A 21,477-nucleotide genomic window follows, 5' to 3' on the forward strand; every position below is an offset into this window, starting at 1 on the left:
ATGATGTTGTTCACTGACAAGAATCTGCGTGTGAAATTGATCACAATCACAATAGAGTCTCATAAAAATATGGCATTTTTGTTGCCAGACTGGTGAAATAGAAATCCATAATTCAGCTGGAAAGCATGATTTATGTGTAAATCATATTTTGCAGCCGGAATTAAGAGGAGTTTTTAAGACATCATCATAATAACACCAGGAGGGTCTGAGCTAAAGAGCTAAGCATCAAGAATGCTCGTTAAATGAAGCTTCATCACTAAACGTAAACGAGCAATCCCTTTGTCTTCTACAGCAGCACAGAAAATGTCTACAGAGAGTTGCGTTGGAGATGTGAGCTTAGTGCACAAATTTCTGAATTAAACAGGGCATGAATTAGAAACACAACCGTTTGATGCACACGCAGATAGATGTAATAATCACCTTTTCCTCTAGACACTTTTTCCCAATTATTCTTTGTAAACACCGCTTTGACGAATACAGTCGCTCATTCCCCTTCTCATGTACTGCTTGTGGCAGCCTTTATTTATTTATTTCTGTGTTTCCTGAATGGACCACAGTGATGAGTTGGCAGTGCACAGAAGGGGTACTGCGTCAGAGACGTCACTCTATACAGTAGTCGGACACAATCTCACCAAATTATGATGCATTATTACAGGGACTCCCAAAGTTACGGAGCACTGCTGCCTTTCCTTCACTATTAGTCTCACCACTTTGTAATCAGTAAAGTAACAAAAGAATTATATTATACTTCCCTGGGGATAATTACCTCACAGCCTCACACAGTCATCGATCGAGGTCCATTTTAGGCAATTGAAACATCACAATTTCAACTGAATGTAAGTGTTCTGATATTTGTATCCTGTCCTGTGTGTCATATCCTCTTTGCAGCGCAAGGATTTATTCTTTGGACTATGTATTATACTCTGCTACTCCCAAAACTGGCCACTAGGACTGTCTCAGAAGGCATGAGCGTGAGACGTGGCCTATGGACCAAAGGAAGACAACAAAACAAGAAAGAAAAAGATTAAAGAAAAGATAAAAAAACGAAAACACACAGCACCCCACAGCACGCAAATTACAAAAACAAAGAAAAATAAAAGTCAAAAAGAAACAAAAGAAAATCTTTCCCAGTCCCCCTGCCTACCATACCCCATACCCCCCCATACCCCATACCTGACACCGTCATTTAGCGTGAATCCTCAGTCGCCCTGTGTACTGACACAAGCCCTGTCATGTGTGCAAGTGGCACGTATATTCTGAGCAAACAGCCCTCATAGTCTGCATGTTTCCTTGCCTTCTGTCTGTACAAGGGAAGCCCTGAAGGGCAACAGCAGAGCCGGAGGGCGGGTGAGGGGGGGGGGGGGGGGGGGGGGGGGGGGATTGAAATAGTCCCACAACAGTGAAGGAAGTCTGGTGCATAATGCAAGCAAAATGTCAACATGATAAATCTAACCTTTACATGAGCCTTTTGTGGTAGCCAGCCTGTGTACCTGAATTAATAATCAGATCTATCAAACAGTTTTGGAATAATTGCTGTCAGACGGACGGCCATAAATCTTTACATCCAAGCTGACAGGGTCTATAAATCTATGTTTAGAAAGTTATAGTTAATATATATTTTCCCTTTCTTTGACACTGCATGAAAGCAAAGGTTTATGGGGGTTTAGCTGTCATTTCAAATGGCTTCTCCGGCAACAGGCTATTGCTAGCCAAGCCTAGCAATCAATCTCCTTCCTTAGGGCTTCATTTTATAGCTCTAAATGGCCCCCCCCATTTTGAGTGCGAGGTCACACATCCCGGTATTAAAGCATCCACATAGAATTGCTCCTGGGGAAATGTTCAGAACAATCACACACGAGATACTGTCAGGTACATAAAGATGCTCAGGTGAGGCCACGCCCCCTTGGCAGTATACACCAATGATGCATAAGCACATGATGTCTGACTTCCTCTTTACCTATGAATGTTATGCCTTCAGATTTGAATAGACAAATAAGCAACCACCATGCTAAAAGAAGTACAATTTTTATAAAATCCGATATCTTTGAACTGGATTAGCAAATTTGTGTCTTTTACATCTTTGTTTGATTTTTGAATGGGTTTTAGACCTTGTCATAGACAATTTCTGTGTTTGACAAGAGATATGACCCATTAAAGACAGACAGCAAGTTAAAATTATGACAGCATGCAGCTGAGATTATAGCTGAGAAGCTACTTGCCTTGTAAATGCTGCTAATAATGATATGAGAGCGAGTGCTGAACCATAATGGTGTGAAATGCACTCAGGACAAGTGGCAGCCTTTGAAATGGCATTTATTTTTCAATCCATCAAGGAAAGAGAGATTGATGAAACCTGTCCAGAAACAGGTAATATGATTGCAGGGCTATTAATAAAGCATCATTTATTAATCGCTTTAATCAATTTTCCCATCAGCATCAGGTGACTTCAGCTTCTCAGTGTATGACACCCCACCAACTTCCTTTCATTTAATTATTTACATTCAGTGGTTTGTGTTCCTCTCAAGTCCCACGGTCACTTTCTCCACCATTTCTATGTTCCTCAACATATTGTCCACTTCATTTGCTGAGTATGGGCCATAAAAATGCAACTTGAGTACAAGTGCTACTTAACAGCATATAGTGGGAAGGCAGTGGGAAGGCAGTGTTTCAGCATGTTGCAAAGTGATGGAGAATCAGACTGATCAAGCTGTATAGCTGCTCTCCCCACACTAACTGTACTGTAGGTAGTATGGACACTGGTATTGGAAAGAGACTGCCATCACCCCCAACAGTATGATTAATGTTTGAGTTTTATAATTAATTCCCCCCCCCCAAAGAATCATTACCTTGGTGTTTGTGAGCGCTACTGTAGGGATTCCCATAATTTTGATATTGACAGACTGGTTTACAGTACGTTTTAGTTTCACATGCCGGTAACACTGAAATTTCACATAACAGTAAAATGGCCGGTTGATGCTGGTTCGTTCGAAGATCATATACGTTTAAACATTTATATTTTTTCGGGTGTGAAGAGAATGCATAGGAATACTGGCCACAGACTGGTACTGGTCCGTGGACTGGGGTTTTGAGAACTTTGAGAACCCCTACCCTAGTGAGTCCCAGAGATATGTCACCATAAACCTAGGATCCTGGCAGAGGCTTCCTTGATGATGTCATCTGAGGGGCGTGGCCAGACAAAGAACAGCAAAAAAAGGTTCCTAAGAAACAGTGCAAAGCAGTAAACACATACAGTGCAAAGCAGTAAACACAGTGCAAACAAGGGAAAGCCAATTTAAAAACGTACGCTGTTCTCAAACAAACCATCCTTAAATGAATACTAGGAAATAAGTGCAAGTAAAAATAAATGAATGTATTTTTATTTATATGAGTGCAATATATAAGTCCAACAGACAGACAGAATCAGACTTTACATCAAAGATGGAACGCTTCCTGAAGTGTTGTGGCTGGGACCTGGCACGTTTGAAGAAGGCGTTATAATAACTGATGGCGGTGGCCTTTCAGCACACAGTGGCGGAATGAGCCAGTGACCGAGGTCGCTCCAAGACAGCGCCCCATGGAGCAGATGGGCAGGACTGATTATGATGTTGTCAAAGTTTGCCACCATCCTCTTCTTTACTACTGACTCCAGGGGGCTCAGGGTCAGTGCTGTGGTAGAGCTGGCCATCCTGATGAGTTTGCTGAGGCGTTTGGCATCACCTTAGCTCATGCTGCGTTCTCAGCAGACCATGGCATGGAGAAGCAGGCCGGCCACTATGGAGTGGTAAAACATCCTCAGCAGTCTGCTGCACACATCTAAAGAGCCGAGTCTCCTCAGAATGTAGAGTCTCCTCTGGCCTTTCTTGTAAATGCTGCTGTGTTGTCTTCACCAGCCGCGCCTGCAGTTCCGGTAGATGCCCAGGATACTTGTAACACTGAATCACCTCCACTTCCTTCCCATGGATGGTGACTGGCATCCATCACCAACTCCTTTACCTTGCTGATGCAGAATTGCTTGTTCTCCCTGTGCCAAAAGATAAGTGATACATAATAAATATGAGGATAGTGAAGCCATTTAAGGGATGACCAGGATCCTGGCAGTAGGTCGTGTAATATTTACAGCTTAGCCTAACTTTAAATAGAATGATAATATTGTGAACTACATCTGACATAGTGTTAATTGTGAAATGAAAAATGAGCTTTAAAACGTTAGTAACGTAAGGAGACCTCAAGGTTCTGCACCTGAAGCACTGGCAGCAGGTTGGGTTGGGGGATGAATATCACGGTTCTTCATTTCAGAAATGAAGTTCTGAAATGAAGAACCGTGACACAAAATTGTGAATGTTTGTGGTGCTCGGTTTAAGAACTGTTGCACCGTTAATAAATAGCTAGCTAAATATTGTGTTGAATGAGAATGTAATTTAAGCAGCTAAATCAATGCATCATATCCATACATTTGGGTGATCTGCCTTCTACTATAAAGTCCGTCCTTGTGTCCTGTCTCAGGCGAGGGTGGAGATACTTATAAGCTCCCAACTGAGCGTCATGTGGTTAGTGATGTCTCTGGTGGACAAGAGGGTTGCTAAAATGTAACTGTGAGGTGCCGAGGGAAAAACTGATTATTTTGTGTGCATTTAAACCAAAAAACCTGACCAGAGCATACGGTCTTCTCAGAGAAGGTGAGTTACCTACTGGAGAGGGTAATTTATTAGTGGCAGAATTCACTGCTCTCACTGGGAACAAAGGAAAGTCCTGAAAGCATATTATTACAAGAAAGCTTGTCTGATTTGAACCAGAGAAATGTGTTTTTATTGTGATTCTGTGCTAGTCATGGATTATCTATAATGAACACTGTGTTCAAACAAAAAGGCTCTGGAGCATACCTGACATTAACCTGATGTTTATGTCAAATCTCTGAGACCATTTATTCTCAACAGAAGAGAAGGGCAGAGCTGTCAAGCAGGTTGACAGCTGGACAGGCCTAATGAATAGTGAGGATTTTTTTAGTTGGAATAATGGAACTTCTCTCATTTGCAGGGTAAGACTATGGACTCTTTGTCACTATGGTGGCTCCTAAAAACTACAACCAGAGGACAGTCAGTACAGTATACAGTATGTTACAGCAGCAAACCAAGGAATTTCTGGTGGAGCCCACTAGTGAGGGCACGCTGTGACGGTGAAGAAGATTTGCAAGCAATGTTTTTGGAGGGATCTTCTGATTCAGCTGAAAGATTTCATCAAACAGAGAAGACTGCAACAAGAGCAGCTGGTGAATTGAAAATTTAAAGATGGGACACATTTACAAGGCCTCGCAGAAAGACTTTAGGGCAATGGATGCATGTTTATTTGGTATTTATAACTTTGTCTAAGTTGTGTTAAACAGGGGCAGAAAAGTCTGTGCTCTCCTAGGGAGGTTTCTGAGTGGTACAGTATAAGAAGCACCTTCATGATCTGGTCAGCCTGGTGAACGTTTTTTGTCTCTTGTACAATAACTGTCACTATGTCACCATGGTAGTTCAAGGACTCTGCAATGGTAAAGATACATGGATGAATGAGATCTTATGAAAGATGTTGAAGTTACTTAATGGTGTTAGTGGAGATCCAGCGATTTTATGTCAAATGGATGCTAGTAAAGCTAATATAGAGGCCTCTCTATTTACAATTCGAAATTGGAAGATCCAAGAGGAACAAGGAAAACTGTATCCTGGTTCTGGAATGGTAGACCAGGTCTTTTCCAGAAGTAGGAGGGTGCATGGCAGAATGCTAAGTCAATGTATACTGTATGTGTGTTTGGACTTGGAGCAGGATTGTTGTGTGCTACTGGATCTGCGTTTTCATAAATAACTGCAGTTCATCCCATGTAAAAGTGCTTGTGCATCAGGGCTGTATCTGTCAGAACTTGTACTTGTGGTTTTCATGGACAAAGTATCGAGGTACAGAAAAGGAAGGACATTTTGTGGTTTGGGCAACTAAGAGTGACATCCTTCTTTCTCAAAAAGAGCAGTTTTTTTCATTTTAGTTCTACACCACAAGCACTACACACAATGCAGGAGCTTCAGTATCTCAGGCCCTTGACCGCAAGTGATGGAATGAAAGCGTGTGGCTGATTAGAGGAGTTCTTCACTTCCAGCAGCATTCTGTTCTATAGCAGTAATTCTCTGGCCCCATCCTTACTTGGGTTTGTGAGCTTTAAGTAGCTCCTGAAAGGACAATGTCACAGATTTCAGTGGCTGAAATTAATTTTCTCCTTTGGATTGCTGGGTTAGCCCTCCATGATATGGTGAGGACTGAGAACTTCTGTTTCTAAAGATTCAATCTTCTTATAAGGATGCCCTCCAGCCTGGTACCATTAGAGCTCTCCTAGGCATGGCCTGCGGGGCAAGAAGTGCAGAGCAGACCCAGAACATGCTGGAGGGACTTCATCGCTCAGCTAGTCCAGCAGTGCTCTTGCTGGGCAAATGGAGATCTTGCTCAGCCTGAAGCCATTGCGATCTTTACCAGGACGAGTGGACTGTAAATGAATGGGTGGATAGATGGAATAATGAGTAGTTAGCTAACACAATTATGCATAGCGGTTTTGTATCAGTTTATTTATGTATATCTGTAGTAAAATTCAGATTGAGTATCATGCTGAAATCACTGAAGTGGCCTCGTCTGGGACTTGAACCAGAGTGTTTATGGTTGTGGAGTCTATGTCCTTAATCACTGTTTGTTGACACACTGTTAACAGCGAGGGTGGACATGCCCTTTCTCCTCAACCTTCCACTCCTGTGCACACAATTTGATTTTTAATGTTATGTCCTTTTCTTTTACAAAAGTGGTCTCTTAATAGAAATTGTAGCATGCTGGGTGTGTGACTGTTCAGGTGAGGCAGGGCACAGGCTAAGAGTAAATGATTCATTTTGACTTGCCGCAAATTAAATCTCCAAATGTATGTACACATCTCTCCCGAGATATATAAATATTGATTGTGATAACTTTTCTGCTGTGTATGTTTAGTTATGCATAATTCAGTAGGTAAATGGTGTCTGTGCAAAGCCATTATTAAATGATTAAAAGTTTAGACGATGAGGTTAGATGATGTTCTTAGCTGTGAAGCTAAATTTCACTTTCAAATCTGCATGCAACATTTAAACTTTTATTTCACATTAGGTAACTGTATCGTTAAATTTATGCCTGGAGGGGACAAAAAGAAGTTATATTAAAGTTTTAAACGAAGGCAAGAGATATGAAGTCATTTTCATTGTGATTCATCACTCTTGACATTTTAATTGAATCAAAATAGAAAATGCAGTGTTTATTGCATGTGTTCAGCAGATTAAATTTAATTGAATTGTATCCTCAGTCCACGGTGATTAAGCATGACTCTATTTTCATAATTTTGCGCCTAGCTGTGCACATTTGTATCTGATAAACTTTTCTTTCACGGAAGACCGACAGTACACATTATGTATTTGAATGCAGAGAGAAGTGACAGTCCCCTGGCAGGAATAAGTGCATTGACCCTTTCTGGGGACGCTTAGTTGATGGTGTCTGGGAAGCCAGAAATCACACTTTAATATCTAACAAGAAAGAGAGACTGAAATTTTTCATAGATGCCAAAGAAATTAGTCTGATTGGTATCAGCTTATTTATGAGTAGTGGGAACCTGGTGGGACATTTGCTTAAGCTTGATCGAACTGGATTAAGTTAGAATTAAGTGAACTGGATTAAGTTTGAATTACAGTGTCAGCAGTTGCAGCTAGTCTTTTATCAGACAGAAGCCATAGAAAATCTGATTATTCGCAGCTGTTTTTTTCTTCTTACAGATACAACCAAATTTAGCCTGTTTGCCACTGCACAACCTTTCTGTCTGGGCTACCCTAAAATATATTACAATACCGATAAATCCTGGAATAACTGTTTTCCTAAACCAGGGCGTCTTAGATAAGAAATGATAACCCATTATACATTAAATAAGACACATAATGCTGGCATTTTAGGAATAATGTAATGTAATACAATGCCATTATGAATGGAGAGGGTATAATATGTTTATAAGACACTGGGACTCACATTTCAGGGTCTTCGCAGTGAGGGGATTAGCTCAGGTAAAGGACCTGAAACAGAGCTGTTCAGGCAAAAGAAAAGAAAAAGGCATATGAAATGGAGCAAAAATAATTGAAAATGAACTAGAATCAGGGCATATCTGGGTTTGTACCAGTGTTTCACAAACTGGTTCTCAGGGACACCCCAAAACTGGGAGAGAGCAAAAATGTGGACAGTCTGGCAGGGAGCAAAAATGTGCACCGTCCTCTCCAAGGACCGGGTTTATACCAATGGGTACACTTAGTCCAATGGGTGGGAATGAATTAATATAAAGAACCTCAATCACCTGTCTGTTCGTCCTGAGCAGGCCACTCCTGCATTTCCTGGGAATGGATGTTAGCATGGACTAGGTCCTTGCCAAGCCTTCGGACAACCGGGTCGGCCTGTTCGGGGATTCTGAGCCCGTTCAGCCACAGCTCTTCACGGATGTTTTCCAGCACAGCTAATAACACCAGCACTGGTCACCGCTCTTGACATGATGGATCTGAAGTGCATTGCCCTGTTCGGTTCACTGGACCTGATGGTCTGTATCCCTGATAAACTACATGTCCTCAAAGGGTCCTTGCCACTCAGCAAGTAATATGGATGCCTATGTAGGGAGTAACATGGACCCTTTCTCTGCTGGTGTAAAGACGTGTAATTTAGCCTCATTGTACATTTTTTTGTTCTGTCCTGGGACTGGAGAAAATGCTCCCCACATACAGTGAATGACTTATTGCTCTAAGGTCTATGATGTTCCTTCAATGTACCCTGACATAAAATATTAGCTTCAATATATCAGAGCTGCTTTGGGGGTTCTGACGTGGGAAAAAAACAATGTCAATCATAATCACTGTTGAAACACAGAGTGGAGTTTCTCTTTCTAGGTGTTACATCGCGTCGTTTACAAAAACTTATAAAAATTTCCATTTACACAGAAGGTCCAGTGAGATCGCACCTTCAAAATAATCGGCAGATTAACTTAATTTGGATTCCTTGCGGCTCACAACACCTACATATGTGTGCATAAATGTGCGAAAGTGGACTCAATACCCATTAATCACTGAAGAGTTTTCTGGTACCTTCCAGCTATTGGATCATGATGAGCAACTTGAAACATTTCTGATAGCTTTCCGTTGCCAGCAACTGTGCAATTTCATTGCTGATAAACGCGTCCTGGCTTACAGGATGTAATGTACCCTTAATTACTGCTAAGTAGGGATACATTACTGCTCTGTCTGAAAATAACAGCTGGTCATTTATTTATTATGGTCATGTGATGAAAGGTATCATCCTCTGACTGCTCAGAGGGGAAATCTGCTAGATTAAGCAGGAGCAATTTGAATAGATCTTCCAAGGACATACGAGATATGGGAATGACCTGAAGACTGGGCAGCTGGGAGCAGACCTTCTCCTTTTCTTAGTTATGCTAATAATTCCAAGGATTTTTTAAAAAGCAGGTCAGTCTTTGCTACAATGTGGAAGAAACATGTGCTCGTCACACTGTGTCTTCTCCCCATGCAATCAATAAATTATAATAATAAATACAGTGATCCTCACTGTATCGCGGTTCAGCTATGGCCCCCCCTCTATATCGCGGATTTTTCCCTGACAAATCACAGTTCTCTGAATACATTATACATTACATACTTTTATTATGTTACTCATATCCTTAGCCCAGCATCCACATATCATACAGTATGTGTTTACAGAGTTTTAATAAGTTTACATGTGTTTAAAGCATGCAGGAGGGGTATTTTAAGGCTTAAACTATATATATTTTTTTTATTTCTATGGTCTTTCTATATCGCGGATTTTCACCCATCGCTGATGGGTCTGAAACGTAACTTCTGCGATTGCTGGGGATAGATGGGGATCATTATACTTCAATAATCAATATGTGATTTGATTTGATTTCCTTGTATATACCTACATATCTTTTTGAATCTGACTTTGTTTTTTTCTCAGAATCCTGAGAAGGCTGTACCCATGAGCCCTTGCAATTTTGAAAACATCTGGAATGTTGTTATAGAATGAGGGTGGTAACTCTGGAGTGGGCGTCCTGGCCATCAACTTCCACATCTATACACGTAAGAGGACGTTCTTTCTGGGTGCCTGACACTGCCAGAATTGCTGCCCCGGTGCCTCTTTGGCTCTCGGTGGAATTGTGCGCGGCCCAGGAAGGTGGAGATGTAGGATAGACATGGGTCTCTTTAAGGTTAGAATGAGGGCGGGCCCAGAAGACAGGGGCGGCAGTGTGAAGGCTGGAGCAGCATCTCTTGGGTGGCTGAGGGAAGCAGGAGATAGAAGCCAGGTTAGGGTTTCTGGGGTGCTGATATGTTAGGGCAGATGGCCAGGTGATTCTCTGACAGCTGCACTGTGCCAGTCATGGAGCAGGGCCGGTGACACCGAGGCAAATCCGAGGTCACCTTGAGAAGGCCGAAGGCGACCGGCAGAGTTCTTCCTGCTCCAGAAGGTCCTCAGGGCTTATGTTCATCTGGCGGCAGCCACTGCCTGCAGGAGTCCGAGAACCTGCTGTGAGGAGGTGAAGGAGTTTTTTTTACATCTGCATAGGTGAGTCTCCTCAGCTGTCTGTGGTCTCCCAATATAGGCTGGCTCACCTCTCTAACTCCACCTTGATGTGGATTTCGTGATCTGCCTTCACACACACACTGGCATGGTGCGGGACACACAGGGGCTTATCCTGTTAATGTTCCTCTCAGGGTTTGGAGAAAGCATTCCAAAAGCAATAACAAACAAAACAAAGAAACAGCAGCATTTCCACCTACACCCTTGAGGGTGTCGTGAAGGCATTTAATATCATAAACTTATCGTAAATATCAAAGAATAAAAGTTCACTTTTTCCTCATTCCTCACATTTCAAATGTTGAATAACTACGATGATGTTGTTGTCTGGTTTATCCAAATGATGTTACAAGGAAAAATTTGGTAGGCTATATAATACAACTGGGGAAAGAATTTCAAAAGGAAGTGGGTAAAAAAAATCAATATGCTTATTTTTTGCTTCACAAAGCAAAACAGCTTTAATAATCAGCGGAATTTCACAATGCAGTTAAACTGAGGAGTACAGTTCAAGTTATTGTGAGTGTATATATCGCTGAATCAGAAAACAGTTAAATAAGCAAACAACTGTAGTTGTCAAACCTTGGATTGTGAGTAACTTGGTTTGCGAGTGTTTGCAAGATGAGCAAAAAATTTTAAGAAATTTTAACTTGATAAACGAGCGAGGTCTTGCAATGCGAGTATTACGTACACGCTTTGCCTGTCTAGCTTCACGTAGCCACAACTGAGGTGATGGTTCTTCTCTTTCTCTCGCTGCGGGATTGTGAGTAATCGTCTTCCATCCCTGGTCTCAGTCAGCATGCCTCACTCATATACTGTAGTCAAAATTTTGTAGAAAAACACCACCCAAATAAGGCCATAGCAGTGTGAGCGATGAATTTAACAACAATGCAATGTACTGTACACATCTCTGCAAAATCAAAAAGGAGGCAAAAGCAGCTGTCTTCGGATAGGTTCCTTGTTAAATTCGCACAAAAAGAAAAATATTCCAGTGAGCCAACAGATTCCGTTAGTTATAGTGAAAGTCGTCCTACAAAATATTCCTCCTCTCCTCCAGTCTCTCATCTCCCTCACACCATCCAAGATTCTTTTCAAAGATAAAGTGCAGGTTAATTTGTTTAATGTATTTTTGCTTAATTTTGTATTAATCATTTTTATATGAATATTTTTCGGTTGTGGAACGACTTTCCATTGTTTCTAATTATATCTTTGATATACAAGTGCTTTGGATTACGAGCACATTTCTGGAACGAATTATGCTCGCAATCCGGGGTTTTACTGTATATATAAAGCATAATTTTCTTGTCCCAGTAAGTTTTCCTGTGGAAAAACCTAAATAAAGGAGATTTAGATGTAATGGAAGATAAATGACAGCTACAGAAAAGCGATTTAGTGCTATTGTATGAACAAATGACATCACCCATAGACTACATATCTATTCTGACAATGTGGCAGTACATATTACTCCGTTCTTTTGGCTAAATTGCTTTAAATGAGACAATGTTGCTAGATTTTGCAATTTTGTACAGTACTGCGCAAAGGTGTCAGGCAGTAAGCGTATTTGCTTAAAGCGTAACACAAATTAACATCAAAACATAGGCAAATGTAATCATCATTGTAAATGTAAATCAATGTATCAGTCAATGTAAATGTAAATGCAAATGAACAGTATCACAACATTAACTAAAATGTTTTTTTGCGTCATTCTAAGAGTTACTGATATCTAGTATGGCTGAAAGAACACTGCATCGGATCACCCCCCTTCATGGACACCACAGATATTTCATGTATTTTATTAAATTTCACTACGAGCCCATTCAATCAATCAATCATTCAATCAATCAATTTAGTTAAATGACTCAATTAGGCATTGATTAGCCAAACTAGTTATTCAGTCATATAATACATGGCCGTACTGGACAGCTGGTGCCAATGTTGGGGTGGCTTTAGGAGAACTTTTTACATGGCTACGCTGATGCATTTGAGAGACATAAAATCAAAGTTTTACACCAACATGAAGATCATTTAAACATCATTTTCTTTGACTGACCTTTCCAACATTTGGTATGTTGTCTGGCTCTCTTGTTTTGCCACAATAAGTATATGAAGTTCCATCAAAATATTTTCTGCAGTACTTCACATTGAGTTGAACAAGCTATTATTGTAGTGCCTAAATGAAAAACATCTTGTATTAATTAAAGCTACTCTAAAAGGTCTGATTCATGCCACAATTCACTTTAGGTAACCTTTCAAGCTCAGCAACTGCACACCTGCAGAAAAAAGATCAAATTAACATTTCAGTGACCACAACAATCCCAAGCCATGCACAATTAATGTATTGACTGTGTATGAATGTACCATATTAAAGGATCCCTTTTTGATGCATTATCTCTTGCAAAATCTCCCTATATATTTAATAGCCCCTCATTATTTTCCACTGTATAATTCATGGTCATTTGGCAGAAGTGGAAAGCAGGGTGCATTTCTTGACATCCTTTTTGCAGCTTTTACATGACTCCCCCATTATGAAACCACGTTTCTACAGTGGAAGCCAATCCAACAGTCCTCACACACCTGACACACTAGCCTTATAATAACCCTGAACTATCCTCATTATCAGTAAAGCAAGTCATCATCATCTCACCAAGCTCTTTCTCATAAACTCACACATCAAATTTTGTGACAACAGAAGAGCGACTGCACCTTGACATGGTTGCACAACTGATCCTGTCTTGGTGACAGATGTGATGCTTATAGATATCCAGTATATATTTCACTGTTTTTTAGAAGTATTTAATGATGGCAAATAACAACTCCTCTTGTCAAAGAGTGACAACACACGTACCTGCAGAGTGACTTTATATAATAGTGTGGATTCACCAGGAAGCGTGCTTGTTACCACCCTGCCTCTTCAGATTGGTCGTGTACCGTTTCCATCTTGCGTCTTGATTTCACATGGGCCGGCTGCACAGAAAGAAGGTGATTGGCAAGAGGAGATACAGCAGACTACGAGAAGAGAAAGACAAGCTGATGAGAATAGCGAGCGACAATGGAAGATAGAGCCGGTACCTGCAGGCATGTACTCACAATGGTTCCATACACAGAGACTCAAGTGTCAAATGTTGCCGATAAGATTGAATGTTACTGATTAGGGGAAGCTTTATGCTGTTCTGAAGTCAAGCGAGACGGGATGGAAAAGTACTGTATGGCTTTATGGTGTTTTATTCGACAGGTTTGCTCAGTGTTTATGCTGTGCTACATTTACGTTGGAAGCAGGGACGGATTATGGGTTGTGTGGGCCCCTGGGCAAAACGTTCGCGAGGGCCCCCCCCCACCACCACCACCAGCACCACCACCACAACCACCACAATTCAAGGGCCCTTGGCAGCCAATCGCCCTCCCTATAGGGTTACGGGCCCTTGTAGGCAGAGGATCAAAGAATGTAGGCCCTCTAAAATAGACAAATGAAAATCATTGTTGATAAGCATTGCAAATTGTTTTGGGCTAGGGGCCCCATGGGCCCCCTGCACCCCAAGGGCCCCTGGGCAGCGGCCCCGCTGGCCCGGTCCGTAATCTGTCCCTGGTTGGAAGTCGGAGCAGGGAATGACTTCACACCCGAGTTAACTGTGTTTCAGTACAAGAAGTCTGAAAGCCATTTACCAGTACTAGTTCTAGCCAGGTTCATTGTCAGTGATACCAGTTAACAATGCATTGTGCGGTATTTTGTGCATACAAACACTGTAGCAACATGTCCACAGAGAGAAGTTGAACAGTACTGACCCATTTATTGAGACATAGATAAGACATACGTTCTAATAAACAGTATATATCCATAGCGTTCACTTCTGTCAATAAAGGGTCCAGCCATCTTGAATTCTGAGGTCAGATTTGTAGAGGTTCCTACGACTTTCTGAGCTAGAATTCCAACGTCAGGGTGGATTGAGTTAAACTATTTGGTAAAGCTTTACATTAAGTGCACCTTCATAATGCATTCATAGAACATTCCTAAGCAGCAGGCAAGTACAGTATACCTTAACATCCTAACATCCGTTAACAGCTGTAATATGCATCATAATCTTGGTTGTTATTATATGCTTGTTATTAATGTATATTACATCTCTTCAGGGATGTTGGAATGTTAAGGTATACATACATGATGTCTATGAATGTTTTATGAATACTTAGTGAATACATTATGAAGGTGTACTGAACGTTTTATGAATGCAATATAAAAGCATTATGAAGGTGGAGTTAATGTAAACCAGATATTCAACTAGGAAATCTACCGACTTCTCAGTTCAAATGGAACGCACCATTACATTCTACTTTGTCTATCAGCATCACCTCTCAGTAGCTACTGCCCTGGTCCTATTGTCTATTTCATCTTCAGGGATGGAGACAGTCACCTGAAAGGCTTTGGAAAACACATTGCTATTTAGATCTTTATCATCCCTCTAGTGTTCAGATATTCCTGTGAGGTGCTTCTGAGATGAAATTGAACCCAATAGCTTTCAGTAGGTGGGAATTCATAATAATTCAGATTCTGTTAGTTGAATCCCAGAACTGATGTTATCCATTGACCAGACTAATAAAGCAAACCCATAAGAAGCAACATTTGGTATATGTCAGAAAGAGTGAATGCACAGTTTCTATCAGATATTCAGCAAAGTTAGCTTTTCAGACAGTCCAAGGTCTCTCTTTCAAATATCGGCCCATGAACAGGATTCAATTCTAACTTATTTTTGCCTTAATTTACTCTTGGTGCATCTCTCTCCTCCGATATGCTGCACTGGGATCTTTTATGACCTGGGAATGCTATTCACACTGCCTACCCTTTCCTGGCCACATCTTTTTAACAATAACTGTACTATTATGAGCTTGCGTTACAGCAAGAAATGCTTAATTAATTTATTTATTTTATGCATGAGTCCTGTTGCATACTTATTGAGTGTCCACTTGTGTTAAAGCCCAATAAAAGAGAGAAAAAAACTGTACATATGTCTGCATTCATTTTGAAACCATGAAATGACCAAGAACAGTTGAATTCAATGCTAAATTTCACATCTTACACAGTGCTGTCCTCAAGCAGTGTATGTGGCCAAATGTATGACATTAATCATCATCACATGTCATTCAGCAATGGCAATTCCAGGTATACCTTGAGGGTGGGGGGGGGGGCATTGGTCCTTTCATAGCTTTGTATTTGCTGTGGTGGAGAACTTCACTAGAAGCAAGCTTGAAGGGTTTGAAGGGCTTCTCTGAAGATGTAACTTGCAATTATGTTATTTTTCAATATGCCTCAGTGTGTGGCTCTCTCTCGGTCTGTGTGTGTGTGTGTCTGTGTGTAGGGTGTCAGGGTTAAGTCAGTTCGCCCTCATCCCATTGCCTGTATTAATATAACTGGAGATACTCGCTGACTCCTTTTCACTCCTTTTAAAGCGTAACTGTATGTTTGTTTTCCCACAAAGGTTTGTGACGTGCTGCGTGTCCCGCAATTCTGTTTATCCTTCTAAAAGTGAACACAACTTTTCTCCATTGTTCAATCTCCCCCAACAAGGAAGTTCTCACAGGCTTTCCTTAGCTCCTCGAATGTCAAAGTTGACTTACGGTTGATTTATGGACTATAAGTAGAAAGAAACCTCTTTTAAACTCAAACAGAAAATTCCACTGATTGAGTTTTTTTTTAACTTAACGAGATGTAGAGTTTTGGGATTTTAAGCTAAAGTTTAAGTGGAAGCTACAGATTTCTTGTAACCTTGTGCCTGTTAGTATGTTATTTGTAAAGCTTGTTTTAATGGAAACAGGAACTTAAAAACAAAGAGGTAGACAAAGGTGCAGTGGTCCCAAAAGCTGGGCTTTCCAGTGTTCCCATCTTGTACTTTCACCAAGCGTGTGATGCAAGCAGTGGAAAGTTCATGGTGCTGGTCTTTCTTTACTGCAACAGGAGTATAAACTAAAGTCATTGGTTCAGGGGGAATTTTCTTTTCAGCACAAGTAGAATAAGATCACTTTATTTGTCTACTATTTATAGATTTTTTTTAAATATCTGGTAAGACATTTTCTCTTTTAAGCATTAAACAGAATAGCTGTGTCTATCTTCTGGCTCCAATGATGTTCTCATTCCATCTTGTTGGGGAATGACCTCAGTTATGTTTTCTGTCTCACTGCCTCTTCCAAGGCTACCTCAAATCAGCTGAAGGGCAAAGTATTGATTACTTTTGCATTTTTTTGACAAATGTTGTGTGCCTCAGGAGTTTTAAAGGCGGGAAACATGCTTCTGTTTTGCTCTGTAACTCAACGATAATTTATGTTTTCTGCAGTATGGTGGGTTTACACATTACCCATCCATTGGTTTTCAGACAAGCCTGTGATGTCTTTGCTGCACTTTACTTTTCATGTCTTCTCGTTCAGCTGCATAGGAGGGGAGGTGGGATAAAGTCAGAATCAAAAGGAGCGAAGAGAGTTATTGGCCCAATTGAACAACATTTCTTTATTCTCTGACAGCTAGAGATTTTTATCGAACGGCTGTTGCTTCATATTGATCTGTCCAATGGACTGGACATCGTGTAGTTAGAGGCTCAGGGAGGCTTAGTGAATCTTATGGGTATATGCTAGGGTAGCACTTTAGGTTTCGCTGGATTTCACCACACACACGCGCTTAATTTCTTTCTCACAATCATGGTCGGATATGAATGGGGTGGTGGGCATGTCCAGTTTCGGCTATTCATTCTTGTACCTTTTTGGCTTGTCCCACATTTCGTATCTCTTTGCACATCAACACTAAGGACTCAGATGTACTAACTTGCCGGGGAACTCTGTGGTTGTATTTTTTGTCGTCTTTACATACAGTAAGTCAATAAACTTCAGACGTCGATACGGTGGAGGCTGTCATTATTCATGGACAACACAACACAGGAACAACAAAATAAGGAGATGAGTTAAAAGCATCCCCACTCTTCTTTTTAAACAAACCAGTCATAATGGAATAAAAAGATCATATAAATATTTTTCTGCTTGAGAAATGCAATAAAGACCGCAGAAAATGCACAGAAAATGCAAGATTTTCCATATGTATGTATTGAAAGCTGACATATTTTAAACCAACATAACATTAATTTGAAGTAAATATGAATTCTTCAAGCATGTCACCTCTGGTCCAGAATCTAGGGCTCTATTTACTTACCACTGTCACATTCACCTCTACATGAGTTCATTGGATAATCCCTGTTCTCAACACTTTTAAGCTCATTCTAGTTAATACTTCATTGCTAAATCTTGTGGTCTGGTTTTACCCACTCAGCTGTGGTGGTCATAGCTCTTAGTGTGGCTTTCCTGTTTTCTGATTTTGTGCCCTTTCTTGGCTCTGTGATTTGGATTCATTACTTTGGTCTTTCTTTGTGCTTGTAGCTTGTTCTCTAGTTTCTGGTTCAGCTCTACGTCTTGGGTCCTGCTTACCGGTCGCCTGACCTTGTTTGGTCCTGCAACATTGTCCTTTGTGGTATCCATTGGAACTCAGTGCTTGAGTCCTACTTAGCTACTTCAACAGTCAGTAGTCCATGTCCAATCGGCACTGAGTGCTCAGAGACATGCCAGCTGAAGAGGATGGATTTGACAGACAGAACATCTACAAAACACCTGACAGCATGAGTCAGTATTACATTCATTTTAATTTAACTCAGTCCTGTTTTGTGGCACCAAAAAGTGTGAATGCACTTTCATTTGATCTCCTGCTCTTATTTGACTGAAACTGTTGCTGTAAAATTCCTCCTAAAAAAACAAAGCTTGCATGAGGTAAGGGTGCCCGGGCTGCACGTTAGTGAAAGGAAGGGATGTTTTTGCTGACACCGACGGCAGAATTCAGCACAAAGGTCCAGACATCTGCAGCTCAGCAAATGTGTAAGTGGGTTAGTGAGCTTGGAGCTAAGGGCCAAGCATTGGTCCACGAGAGTCAAGTATTCAACAGGGAAGAAGCTGGTCAGCACGAGCGAAGGCCTTTGATCGCAGTAAGCATTAGCCTCCATCTAATGCCACCAACTCGAGTGGGATTCCTGTTGCTTTTGAATACCATCCAACATAAAATTTTGCATATCTTGGAGCTGGACTGTTTAGATGAAAACTTGATGGAATTAAAAGTCCAGGTCCCTGACTTCTGCTGGGCGATGCTAATGTAAATCACAGCTCTGCTGCTTTTCCAAAATAATGTATTTGGGACATGCCATGAATATTTTGTCAGATAGTTTTGGTTGGTTACCATCCCAATTAACCTGTGGTGAAATGCTGACAACAGTAAGCTGCATGCCTCTCTCGAGGTTCAGCGCCTGCACATTTTCGGACTGTATATTTAAAGCTGGTTCCATTATCAAACCTACATGCAGCCCACTTTCCCTGTTTTCTGCACTACATTCTGGGGAATTTAATCTCTAGAGTGCTAGAAACCTGATTGGATCACAGTGCCTGCTAGTGTGACCTCAGTCCACCAGGAAGATCACACTGATATAGTGCACGTGGAATCGGTTTACCCTGTTTCACTGGTGTTCACATGACCTTGTTTGTGGGCAGGATTGCACAGAATAAAAATAAATAGCAATTTTTCATATTTGTCTTTGAACTGTTTATGCAATGAATACTTGAAATGCATGTTAAATAAAACATAATATCCACTCTCTTTCTTATAATATTTTTATTACATCCAGTTTAGATGTAAGATGATGAGTATGCAAAATAAGGAATATATGCATAAAGTCACTTATTTATTCAATGTACTTGCATAAACAAAAGCATATTAGCAAACAGTATATTCACCAGATACAAGACACTGATTTTTGGCTGCAAAACATGTTAAATGTTGCATTAATGTTTCTTATATGTTATATGTTTATCTCAGCAGTCTGGTTCATTGAATGCAGTGAATGAATATGTTTTATCTCAGGTCTGTGTGTGAATTTTTGGGTGGATGCCGAGAGTACTTTAGAGGGACAGATTAAAGATATAGTATATATAATCTTTATTGCGCAAAGATGCCTTTCCAGGGATTTCATCTGTAAAAATCACACAAGGCTGCATCTTCCTTTTGCAGCAGAGAGAATCCGAAGTAAAACACAGATATCCAGCAGGTCCATTTATTTGATAAGGCATTATGTTTTTACATTAACTTGTGTTAATTAATATCGATTTCAAAATTCAGTGACTACTAAACTACATTGTGGCAATAATTATTCTCCTGATAGAACTTACTTTTTTCACTTAACTTTATTGTGAACGTGTAGGCTATATACGGTATATAGTATTTTGGTATCATATTAGTATAATACTTTGTTATGGAGTTAGACAACACTGCCTATACTAAGAAAATCAGGAAAAAAACAGTAAAAAGATGTTGGCAATGTAACAAATGTCTGAAAGTAATCACTCCATCCTCCAAATGGCTTGTGCTGGAACACATTGATTCAATTAGGCTAATTAAAGATAGTGTGATGTATTTAACTGCAACTACTAAATAGTGAAGAGAGTGCATCACTTAGAGAAACCAGAGTGTGTGAGGCTGGTGGAAATTCATTTTTTCCTCTAATCATTTATCAGTTCAACTCCTATAATTGCCCTATTTGAGTTTGGGTCACAGTGACATGATGTTTATCCCTAGAAGCACACAGCATAAGAACAGTCAAAGCTGAAGGACAGCCTATCACAGGGCACCTGTACGACATGCTGCTCTTCGGATGACAAACGGATCCCTGATGCGTGGGGATGGACGGGTAACGAACTGGGGGAGAGAACACATTCAGCAGAAAGAGCTTTCAGTTTCCGGAAAGGGAAACGATGAATGGCTTCGGTTCTACAGAGGAGGTAACAATGTCTGGAGTATCATCTGGGAGACGCTGAGAAGTCTGCTACAGATTATTACAGGTCTGCTACAGGGGAATAAGGGGCTCATCAAATGACTTTGCCTCATTCAGGGACATTATACTCTCCCCCTGTCTTACATTACTTATACTGTATACAGGTGTGGATTTCAACCTGTAACCTTGGGGAGATAGAATGCCTCTTCTCTAAGCCTTGTCTCAAGATATAGGAGTGACATAAAAATTTACTGAGTAGCATCGTCAGCCAAATGCATTCAATGATCTCTAAACGATGCTCATAGTATAATATTAGAATCTAAACATTCACTTTATAGTCAATATATTTTCCTTGTCTTCTGCTCTCCTGCCTACTGCATGCTTTAGCTTTGGAAAGAAGAGAAAACAGGCTTATGTCACGTCTGACAGATGGTGACCTCGAAAGGAGTCAAGTGACATGCAGAATCATTGCTGTTGTGAATGACATTGCCACTAGTTCATGTGTTTTCAAAATGTTGCTATTATAATCCTATTCCAGGATGGAAAAACAAGGTGAAAGTGCAAGAATAACTACCATTATAATTAAAGTAAAAGACTTTTCTAGAGGCTGGGTCAATAGAAGTCCACCTTTCAAGCGAGCCTGACAGTACATGGCTAATAATAGCAGGCATTTCGTATAGGCTTGACAACGCATGGCCAATAAGAGTGACTCTTTAAACCTGCTTGACAGCCCATGACTAATAACCGTGGTACTTTTAAATAAGCTTGACAATGAATGGCCGGTAGAAGCAGATTTTTAAACAATGATTTAATTTCAAATTGATATCCTTTTTTAAGATGACACATTGTGCTCCAACTGACTGGTTGCAGGAAACAAACCAAATTTTGACAATTTTATATGTTCTTGGACAGTACATTTGCATTATTATTATTATTTTTATTATTATTATTATTATTAATGCTACTACTACTACTATATATAGGCCATAATTTC

General features: G+C 40.5%; 1 long non-coding RNA gene across 1 annotated transcript in view; it reads left to right on the top strand.

The window, feature by feature from the left end:
- Window positions 1-10,359: 10,359 nt before the first annotated feature.
- LOC125745015 (uncharacterized) overlaps window positions 10,360-21,477 on the top strand; it is a 33,976-nt gene continuing 22,858 nt past the window's right edge. Inside the window, exon 1 of the long non-coding RNA XR_007398543.1 lies at window positions 10,360-10,638. This is a non-coding gene — a long non-coding RNA (uncharacterized LOC125745015). The remainder of the gene's footprint in view (window positions 10,639-21,477) is intronic.

This window comes from Brienomyrus brachyistius, chromosome 6 (assembly GCF_023856365.1).
Source record: "Brienomyrus brachyistius isolate T26 chromosome 6, BBRACH_0.4, whole genome shotgun sequence".
Taxonomy (NCBI): domain Eukaryota; kingdom Metazoa; phylum Chordata; class Actinopteri; order Osteoglossiformes; family Mormyridae; genus Brienomyrus; species Brienomyrus brachyistius.